Source organism: Triturus cristatus, chromosome 3_2, assembly GCF_964204655.1.
Source record: "Triturus cristatus chromosome 3_2, aTriCri1.1, whole genome shotgun sequence".
Lineage (NCBI taxonomy): Eukaryota > Metazoa > Chordata > Amphibia > Caudata > Salamandridae > Triturus > Triturus cristatus.
Window position 1 is genome coordinate 633,934,139 of NC_140584.1, and position 10,314 is coordinate 633,944,452.

The 10,314-nt window shown below is 40.3% G+C and overlaps 1 long non-coding RNA gene across 1 annotated transcript; it reads right to left on the minus strand.

The window, feature by feature from the left end:
* Positions 1 to 2,438: 2,438 nt before the first annotated feature.
* LOC146857868 (uncharacterized) lies at positions 2,439 to 6,089 on the minus strand. The gene is made up of 4 exons (XR_014979625.1): positions 5,994 to 6,089; positions 5,812 to 5,876; positions 5,084 to 5,181; positions 2,439 to 4,515 (listed from the first exon to the last, which is right to left on the minus strand). It is a non-coding gene; the product is annotated as an uncharacterized LOC146857868 (long non-coding RNA).
* Between the last annotated feature and the right edge of the window lie 4,225 nt (positions 6,090 to 10,314).

Sequence of the window (10,314 nt, forward strand, 5' to 3'; positions counted from 1 at the left end):
AAAATGCGGATTGCGGAAATTTGGACATTTTCGCGCTCTCCGTGGAACGCGAAAATGTCAAATTATCGCAATTTTCACGAGCGGAACGGAATTTTAGTCCAGGCCTACTTGTCTCCCATGGAACGAGTGGCCATCTCCAAGATGCTTGTACTCCCCCTTCTTTTATATTTCTTCTTTACAATCCCTTATCACCTACCCAGAGGCTATTCAAAGACTTACAGTAATTTCTAGTCTCCCTGATATGGGGGAACTCTAGGTCCAGGGTGGCTCTCCAAAAACGATACCTACCATTGTCGGATGGCGGCCTGGGTGCACCAATTTATGAAAATTATTATGTCGGAGCGCAGTTACAATGGCCATTGAGGTGGCTGGCTAAGAGCAACACCCCTGAATTAATAACTATGGCCTTATCCTGGGAACAACCGGCAATATTGGAGTGGCTATCAGGCTCTAATACAATGTTGCATAACCAGCAAGGCAATATCTCAATGGTGACAGCCAGACGCAACTGGGTTAAATACAGCCGCGTAGCGCGCGCTGCATCGCAAAATGCGATGCAGTGCGCGCTAGGAAATTCGTTTTATTTATTTAATTGTTTACTTACCTGTAATTATCCATATTCCGGTTTTTAGAACCCCCCACCCTGCCCCTCCCCCGCCCCGCCTTACCGCCCCACGGAACTCCCTCCACGGGCCGCGGCTGGTTAAATACTTATTACCAAAAAAACAGGCCAAACCCCACACCCCTGGTCTACCACTAGAGGTCTTTCTGGGCACATTTTGCTTGTCATGGCGCCTCAGAGCTTAGGGCCTGGAAGATGAGAGGATTGGACACCTGGGGCGACATGTATGCAGATTCGCAACTACAAACTTTTGTGGCCCTAGTAACAAACTTTGAGGTACCACAGGGAACGTTTATACTAAATGCACTACTAACACACCAGTTTCTCCAGACATGGGATACTGGCCGCACTGAACCTCCCACGTCACACCACATACAAACATTACTGACGCACGGGCAGGGCAGACACGTAAAAACGGCAAAATATAATTCTATTAGACTGGACGGCGTACCCTTGCTGACAACACTGCGTGCATATTGGGACACTGAATGTCAACCACTATCACCGACAAACAGTGGGCACAATGTATCGGCCAACCTAAAACCATATTGACAAACGCCAGATTGAAATACACCCAATTTAACTATTTACATCACACATATTTAACACCGCATAGGCTGGGCCGAATGTACCCAACTTCTGCCGATGTATGCCCCAGGTGCCGGGACTTGGAGGCAACGTTCACGCACATAGTATGGACATGCCCCTGCATCCACTCATACTGGAACAAAATTGCGGTAGTACTCACAGAAGCAGCAGATGCCCATGTGGTAGTTCATGCCACTCATTTCTTGCTGGGAATTACAAAATGCAGTGCCTCCCGCAAAGGTTTAATACATTTCTGGATCTGGCCCTGGGCATTGCCAAACGCGAAATAGCTATGTCATGGAAAGCACAGCCGGGCCCCAATGTACAATCATGGCTGCTTGACTTCCACAGGGCACTAGTCTCGGAGCATACAATTCAGCTGTCTAATGCAGCAAGAGCGACTGCACCTACATGAACCAATCCCACTCAGTAGCAAGAATATTTAACGCTTATAGAGACCAAGATAGCTGCGACACAACCACCCCGTTTTAGCTTGCAACCCGGTTAGATGACCCGAGGAGTTATACCCTTACACATGAACAGCCGCAGCACCTGCTTGTGCCACGACGGGAGGGCCCTATTGGATCTGCAGGACAAGGCCCCGGTTGTGCCCCTGCCCCTTCTTCTCCCCTCCTTCTCACTTCATGAGTTTTCATGCTCGCCTAGCCACACACGAGGCTCCAAGTTCCACACCACCTGCATCTGAGATTGCACTCGGACCAACCAGATGAGATCGACCTTATGTTTTCTCTTCTCTTTTCCATATACAGTTAATATTTTGATTGGCTTGTGACGTAACAAAGATTCCTTTTCTTATGTACTAGAATGTTTATATATTCTTCTGCGAAATTGTAAGACACTAATGCTAACAATGTGTTGCCCTTCACTGTACTAGTCATGCCTTGGCATCCCACCTATGCGGATGTATGACGTTACAACGCATGCTGTTACAACGCATGCTGTTACAACGAAAGTTTTACAACGCGAGTGCATTGAGAACGCAGGACATTACAACGCAAGTCTTTACATCGACTTGCACTAGATGGCGTGCTAACATTAAAAAAGTGTAATTTACTATTCCAACTCCAGTCCACATAACAGTAGGGAAGGTGTTGGGATAGTAAACTACACTATTTTTTATGTTAGCACACCATCTAGTGCAAGTCGATGTAAAGACTTGCGTTGTAATGTCCTGCGTTGTCAATGCACTCGTGTTGTAACAGTTTTGTTGTAATGGTAGTGCGTTGTAAAAGTTGCGTTGTAAAGGTTGTTCCCCCACCTATGCTATCTAAGCAACTGTCATTGTAATGCTTGCATATGATTTTTGCCATGCGTATATTACTTGTATAAATTGTTGAAAACCAATAAAGGATATTTTTTTTTTTAAATGGTGGCAGCGGTTTCTTCTGTGTTGCTGATGGGCCATGTGATTACCACTGGTTCTTTGGATAAGATCAGGCACTGTTTGTCAAGGTCTGTTTGGTCTGGTTGCATTTTTAAGTTGTTATAAATGGCGGTGACTTTGTTTCTGAAGAATTGTGAGAGATTGTTACAGAAGTCCTGCAAAGGTGCAATCTAGTTGGAAGTAGCCGATGGTGATGTGAAATATTTCACAATAGCAAAGATTTCTTTGCTTCTGTTGGAGCTGGCATCGATGTGGCCCATCAGAGCTGCACATTTGGTGGTCCAGATCATTTGGTGGTAGCATCAGTGTGGATGAGAACATGCTCCTGTCTGCATTGTCCTGGCAAATGCTCAATTTGGGCTCTGGTTGATTGCAGTGGTTGGGTGTGGTGGTTGTGAGCATCCATTGGACTGGGACAGGGATGCTGAAATTGATGAGGGCCTGGGCTATCCAGGGAACTGGTGTGTGCTCGTCAACAAATATGTTGTTGAAGTTTATGAAAATAGGGTGCAGGAGGTGACTGGCAGCATGGGTAGCTTCCTTTACTCATTCGGTGAGGCTCAAGCTTCAAAGGTCTTCAATGATTGCTCTTGAGTTGGGGTCAGCATGGTCTTCTAGGTAAAAGTTCAGGTCTCCAAGTAAGATTTAACTGCTAGCATCGAGGGCAAGTGGCACAACAAAGTCCATGATAGTGTTGGTGAAGTTGATGGACTGTCCCAGTGCTCTGTAGATGAGAGTGCAGCTTAGGGTGAAGTTGTTTGCAACGTGGAGCATGAACAACAGGTATTCCATGTTGGAGTATTATATGTTATTGCATGTGGTGCAGATAATGGTGTTCTTGTGGATGAAGGTGTTTCTGCCTCCAAGCTTTTGAAGCTTGTCTTGCCTGGCAATCTTATAGCTGGGGGGATGGCTGTGATGATGTCAGGTGCTGATGCAGGGTTCAGCCAGGTTTACGTGAGGAAAGGTAGGTCAGGGGCATTGTTGTACAGCAGGTCCTAGATCTCAGTGATGTGTTTGATGAGTGAACGGGTGTTCGGGAGCATACATGCAAGTATGGAGTGTTGTGTGAGTGTTTCAGGACTGTGTGAGTATGAGAGAATGGGATGTTGGGTGCTGTCAGTGCGGTGAGTGTAGGGTGCGGGTAAGTGCATGAAACTTGCAGGAAGCACTAGAGAATGCTCCCTATGGGTTGTGGGATGCAGTGAAGCAGTTGCATGCAGAGCAGTGGCCATGGTTTAAGGCACAGGGGGTCACATCATAGTAGTGATGGGAGGATCAGGGTTCCTGGCACTGGGTGCTGATGGGTGCAGACGGTCTTGCCTTTGGTGCTCCTTTGGTGCACCAGCGGCATACCCGCTGGCACGTCCGCTGTGCATCCACGCTGTGGCAGCCATTAAGTATGTTCTGGGAGGGGAGGCATGCTTCTTAAGCTATTATACAGAAAGGTAGTAGTGTTCCCAAAATGGGAATAGACCGCACTTCAAACAAGTGTCAAAAAACCAAGTAAGAGGCGTATGTCTTGAAAGATATCTATAGGTCTAGAGGGGTGCTTAGTAAGCCGAGGCACTTACTACCCTAAAGTGCCATGAGCAAATTGAGAACACAAAATGCCGGAAAGTTAACAGAAAAGGTTGGCTTGAACAGCACTCCCATAAGTAAAGAGCTAGGTCATTCGCACTAAGCAAATACCACAGACCAGTGGTGGTATAATAGCTATTGTCTCTGAAGTTCTTGAATAATTGGCAGGATATCCAAACAAGTTCCAAATGATGAAATGAGAATCCACCACACTCCTGAGTATGTTGTTGCTTTTATTATTCTTCAGTATAGGTTGAATAAGGATAACAGCCAACACGTGTTTCGTCTGTACATGTTGAGTACAATGACTTTTTCAAGACTGTGATAGGATAAAATACAAGAAAAATCACAGACTTTAGAGAATGATAAAAACACATAAAGATGATAGTGTGTACAGTCCAATGATCATTACAAATGCCAAGATGGTAACATGATTGCATGCATACAGAATAATGCCGTATACAAAAGTGTATAACCTTAGCAAAAAATAAATATAACCAAAAATCCAAAATAGAGGAGATAAGAACATATGTAATCCTAAGAACAGAAGAGAGAAAAAGATAAAGAATGACAGAAAAATAATGTGATGTATTAGAATTAATAAATAGTAGAATGCAGTTAAGAAATTTGAGAGCAAGAATACAACCCGATCCGAAAGTCAAAGAGAGTAAAAGAAACGCGTGAAGCAGCTTGCTTGTGAGAAGAGGGAGAAAAAAACCCATAGTGTATGGCGTTGATCAATATAGATGTGTCCCGTTACAGAATAGTAAAATGTGAGGACATAAAAGAATGTGTCCCTTGCCAAAAAGAGTACACGTGGTCACTCGTTAATAGAAAACTCAACAGATAGATGCTTTAGATAAAAAATAGACACGTTTGTGACATACCAATAAGAGTACAGGATGCTTTCAATCAGTGTAGCAGCTGAGTTCAAACTCCACAAAAGCGTGTCCAATAAGTAAGTAGATCCTCCGTATGAGCAAATCTAATGTAGAAATGTAAGTATAAGGCAAATATATACCAAATAGAGCACCCAATATGTAATGTATCTAGAGATCCTAAAATCCTAGGAAAATGTATAGGCTCAACAAACTTATGTATACAGCAGCCTGGAGATTTAAATGTAAATGACTATTAAACAATGTAAACGGCAACCCTAGAAATATATAGAGCTGTTGACCACAGGCAAACGAAATGAGCCCACCTAACTTGAAAGTCTCAATAATAAAAAGGCTCTCTAATAGAAGCACCATACGCCCCCGAATAAAGGAGAGAAAAAAGTTCATCTCGCTAGTGTAGTAAAAAAGAAATGAACACGCATCTACTAATGGTAAATCCAAAGTATAGGTGCCAAAAAAATATATATAACTCTAGTGTAAATATAAACAAATGGTAACACTAACCGTGCTTGAAATGAATCTGTTCAGTTAAATGAGTAACCAGAGCTTAACATGTAATGGTTAATGAACAAGACTAATAGAATTCAATACACGTAGCTTGCTCTAAACCTGAAAGTGAAAAAAATATGATGTAACATTGAAAGTGCCTAAATGCGCGATGCTGATATTAAAGCAACTATGACAATATATGAAAAAATGAAAAAACAGCGACTCACCCCCTGGAGCAAAATCAGCGGGAGGTCACGTAAAGAAAAGTAGGCACAGCATGAGGTAACGTAGTCTAAAAGGTCAAAAAAGACACAACACGTCCCAATTCCAGTAAGACGCCGCAATAAAGGAAAACATGGTCACTTGCAGTGAAAAGAGAGGATAATATTAGGAAAAATCATGCACTTACCACGTCTCCAAGCTGGTGCCAACAGTAAAAGTAACACGCATGATAAAGCCAAAAAACAAACAGTGCCTCAACCATCGTTATATAAATGGACAAAAGTAATTGGGTCCCCACCTACGTAATTCAATCACGTGGTCGGGAACAAGTGAAATGGCCAAAAGCTGTGTGAGAACACGGGCGCCATATTGTAAAGTACTTACTTAGCGGAGCCGATCTCATGAATTATGTTGAATAGTGTTAAATCGAAATTGCTTAGTAACACTAAGCCACACGAGATAAATTATAAGCAGATAAATGAGTGTATCGAAATTACAAAAAGACCGAAAATCGGGCTATATGTAGATATTAGTTAGCATTAAGACAAACTAATATATAAAAGTAAAGCTGATAGTTATTACATGCATCAATATTGTAAAAGAACATGTGAAAAAGACATGTATTCGAGGAGAGATGAGTGGTTCTAAAATGTGACAGAGTAACAGTCAGTATAGAATGATGAAAACAGAGGAAACAGGAAAATAGAAGAACACAACAGTAGGACAATATAAACAATGGAATACATCAAAATGAGATGACAAGAAACATAGTTATTAGGATGTCAATATTAAACCCTAAAAACGCACATATCATCAGATAATAAAGATAAAGTAATAATGTTAACGAAAAATCAATGACCTTAACAAGGGGACAGCAAAGAAACCTATGTGCAGTCAGTCTTTTAAGAAAACGTGCATCTCACGGTCAGTATTGAGTCCCAGGTCAATGGATCTTAGCTTGATGAGCCATTTGGACTCCAATTTCCTGAGAGCCAAGGTTTTATTGCCGCCCCTAGGGTCCCCAACAATTTTGTCTATGCCATGGAATTTGATGTGTAATATTTCCGACAGATTGTGTTCGGGTGGTAACATAGGAATAAATGAAGACTTCGATTTTAGACCACTATCAGTTTGGAGATTAGTAATGATATCCAAGTCATACATGATCTCCTCTATACTAGGGGTTGCTGAAAAATCATCATCTAGTGATAAAAGCATGTGTATATTCTGTATATCCTCAATAGTTTGACCACTGTTGCTGGAAGTGTAAATAGGTACGGGCCGTAATTGTTGTTGATTGTCAAAAAACTTTTTTTAATTTGTTTAATCTAACCAAGGACGAGAGGGCTGCCCTTTCTAAATTGACTAGTTATTCTCAAGTCACAATCAAAGAAGCTGATAAAGGTGTTTTTTATAAATGCTGCATGTGTAGTGTTTGCCAGTTCACATACAATAAGATCACGAGTTTCAGCTACAACACCAGTCAGGTCCACAACAGTAAACTTCATCAATTGCAATACCAAATTTGTTGTATATTGCATCATATGTCAGTGCAATCGCATTTATGTGGGTAGTACAATACCCGGACCGTATTCAAGAACATATTAGGGCTATACGCAACAATAACACCAATTACACATTAGCTGTACACTACAATGCTGAACACAATCTGTCGGAAATATTACACATCAAATTCCATGGCATAAACAAAATTGTTGGGGACCCTAGGGGCGGCAATAAAACCTTGGCTCTCAGGAAATTGGAGTCCAAATGGCTCATCAAGCTAAGATCAATTAACCTGGGACTCAATACTGACCGTGAGATGCACGTTTTCTTAAAAGACTGACTGCACATAGTTTTGTTTGCTGTCCCCTTGTTAAGGTCATTGATTTTTCGTTAACATTATAACTGTATCTTTAATATCTGATGATATGTGAGTTTTTAGGGTTTAATATTAACATCCTAATAACTATGTTTCTTGTCATCTCATTTTGATGTATTCCATTGTTTATGTTGTCCTTCTTTTGTGTTCTTCTATTTTCCTGTTTCCTCTGTTTTCATCATTCTATACTGACTGTTACTCTGTCACATTTTAGAACCACTCATCTCTCCTCGAATACATGCCTTTTTCACATGTTCTTTTACAATATTGATGCATGTAATAACTATCAGCTTTACTTTTATATATTAGTTTGTCTTAATGCTAACTAATATCTACATATAGCCCGATTTTCGGTCTTTTTGTAATTTCGATACACTCATTTATCTGCTTATAATTTATCTCTTGTGGCTTAGTGTTACTAAGCAATTTCGATTTAACACTATTCAACATAATTCATGAGATCAGCTCTGCTAAGTAAGTACGTTACAATATGGTGCCCGTGTTCTCACACAGCTTTTGGCCATTTCACTTGTTCCCGACCACGTGATTGAATTACGTAGGTAGGGACCCAATTACTTTCGTCCATTTATATAATGATGGTTGAGGCACTGTTTGTTTCTTGGCGTTATCATGCGTGTTACTTTTACTGTTGGCACCAGCTTGGAGACGTGGTAAGTGCATTATTTTTCCTAATTTTATCTTCTCTTTTCACTGTAAGTGACCATGTTTTCCTGTATTGCGGCGTCTTACTGGAATTGGGACGTGTTGTGTCTTTTTTGACCTTTTAGACTATGTTACCTCATGCTGTGCCTACTCTTCTTTACGTGACCTCCCGCTGATTTTGCTCCAGGGGGTGAGTCGCTGTTTTTCATTTTTTCATATATTGTCATAGTTGCTTTAATATCAGCATCGCGCATTTAGGCACTTTCAATGTTACATCATATTTTTTTCACTTTCAGGTTTAGAGCAAGCTACGTGTATTGAATTCTATTAGTCTTGTTCATTAACCATTACATGTTACGCTCTGGTTACACATTTAACTGAACGGATTCATTTCAAGCACGGTTAGTGTTACCATTTGTTTATATTTACACTAGAGTTATATATATTTTTTTGGCACCTATACTTTGGATTTACCATTAGTAGATGCGTTTTTATTTCTTTTTTACTACACTAGCGAGATGAACTTTTTTCTCTCCTTTATTCGGGGGCGTATGGTGCTTCTATTAGAGAGCCTTTTTATTATTGAGACTTTCAAGTTAGGTGGGCTCATTTCGTTTGCCTGTGGTCAACAGCTCTATATATTTCTAGAGTTGCCGTTTACATTGTTTAATAGTCAAGTCAAGTCAAGTTAATCTTTATTCGGTTATTAGTACAAAATAACCATAAAAGTACATAGACAAAATACACTTATATAAAAATTACAATTATAGGGCCACATATAATAATAAAAAACCGAGTAAGTTCAGATCTCCATTGTTTTCCGTAATTTAAAAACATTTTTAAGGAATGAGGAAATAAATACGACAGTTAAAACATTATCCAATTTCTGTACAGCTAAAAAAGCAGGGCGACACCGATTAATTTCCATCATTTTTAGCAAAGGAACAACAAACATTTGTCTTGGTCTAGTATAAAATTTACAAAAGAAAAGTATATGCATATCTGATTGTACTGATAAATCGTCGCAGGGACATTTGCTCATCATTTTTGACCAATTATTCATAGCTGGAAAGCTGAGTGATCTGAATAGTAGATTAAATCTAAAACGTGTCAATAAAAACCTTTCGTAATCACTCGTTTGTAGCTTTAAATATGGCTGTAAACTATTGCAAATTACAATTTGCTCATGAGCTACTACCGTAGATTTCTTAAACTCTATTCTAGCTCTGGTTTCTTGCAAATAGGTCATACATCTATCTTTTAGACATTTTCTAGAAATATTACAAAGAGAGGGCAGGTCAGTATAATAACCCCCTAGCCCTAATAGCATAAGGAAATTATTAATATAATGCAGCCATCTGATTTTCCCACACTTCTCTAAGCCCATTGCATTTCCCATAATCATTCGGTTTAAACCAGATTCATCTGCGGTCCATATTCTATGCCATAATAGTACTGGTGCAGTTTTTATTATATCTTCTAAGTATGGTTCCCCTAGTTCTACATGGCAAGAATATGTTGAGACACTCTGTGGGACGCCCAGGAGATATTTCATAAAATTGTTTTCGACAACTTGTAATATGCTGACGTTTGCATATCCCCATAGGCCTGCTCCATAAGTGACGATAGCTATACAAGTTGCTTTGTAAACAGTCAATATTTCCTTAATTGGTTTCCTCCCTATTTTCCGACTAAAATTTTTTAAAGCCATGATAGATTTACAGTACAGCAGTTTCCTTGTCTTAATTGTATTGTTCCATAGCCCGGAGCTATCAATTAAGACCCCTAAATAGCGAAATGTTAAGGTGTCCTCTACTGGGGTAGTTCCAATATAAATTGCTTTTTTCTTCCTCTGTGCACCCGGCCCACAGTGCATGGTGAATGTCTTAGAACAATTTATGCTTAAATCAAGCTGATTCATAAAATCCGAAAAGGAAGTAACTACTCTTTGCATGGCCTGCGG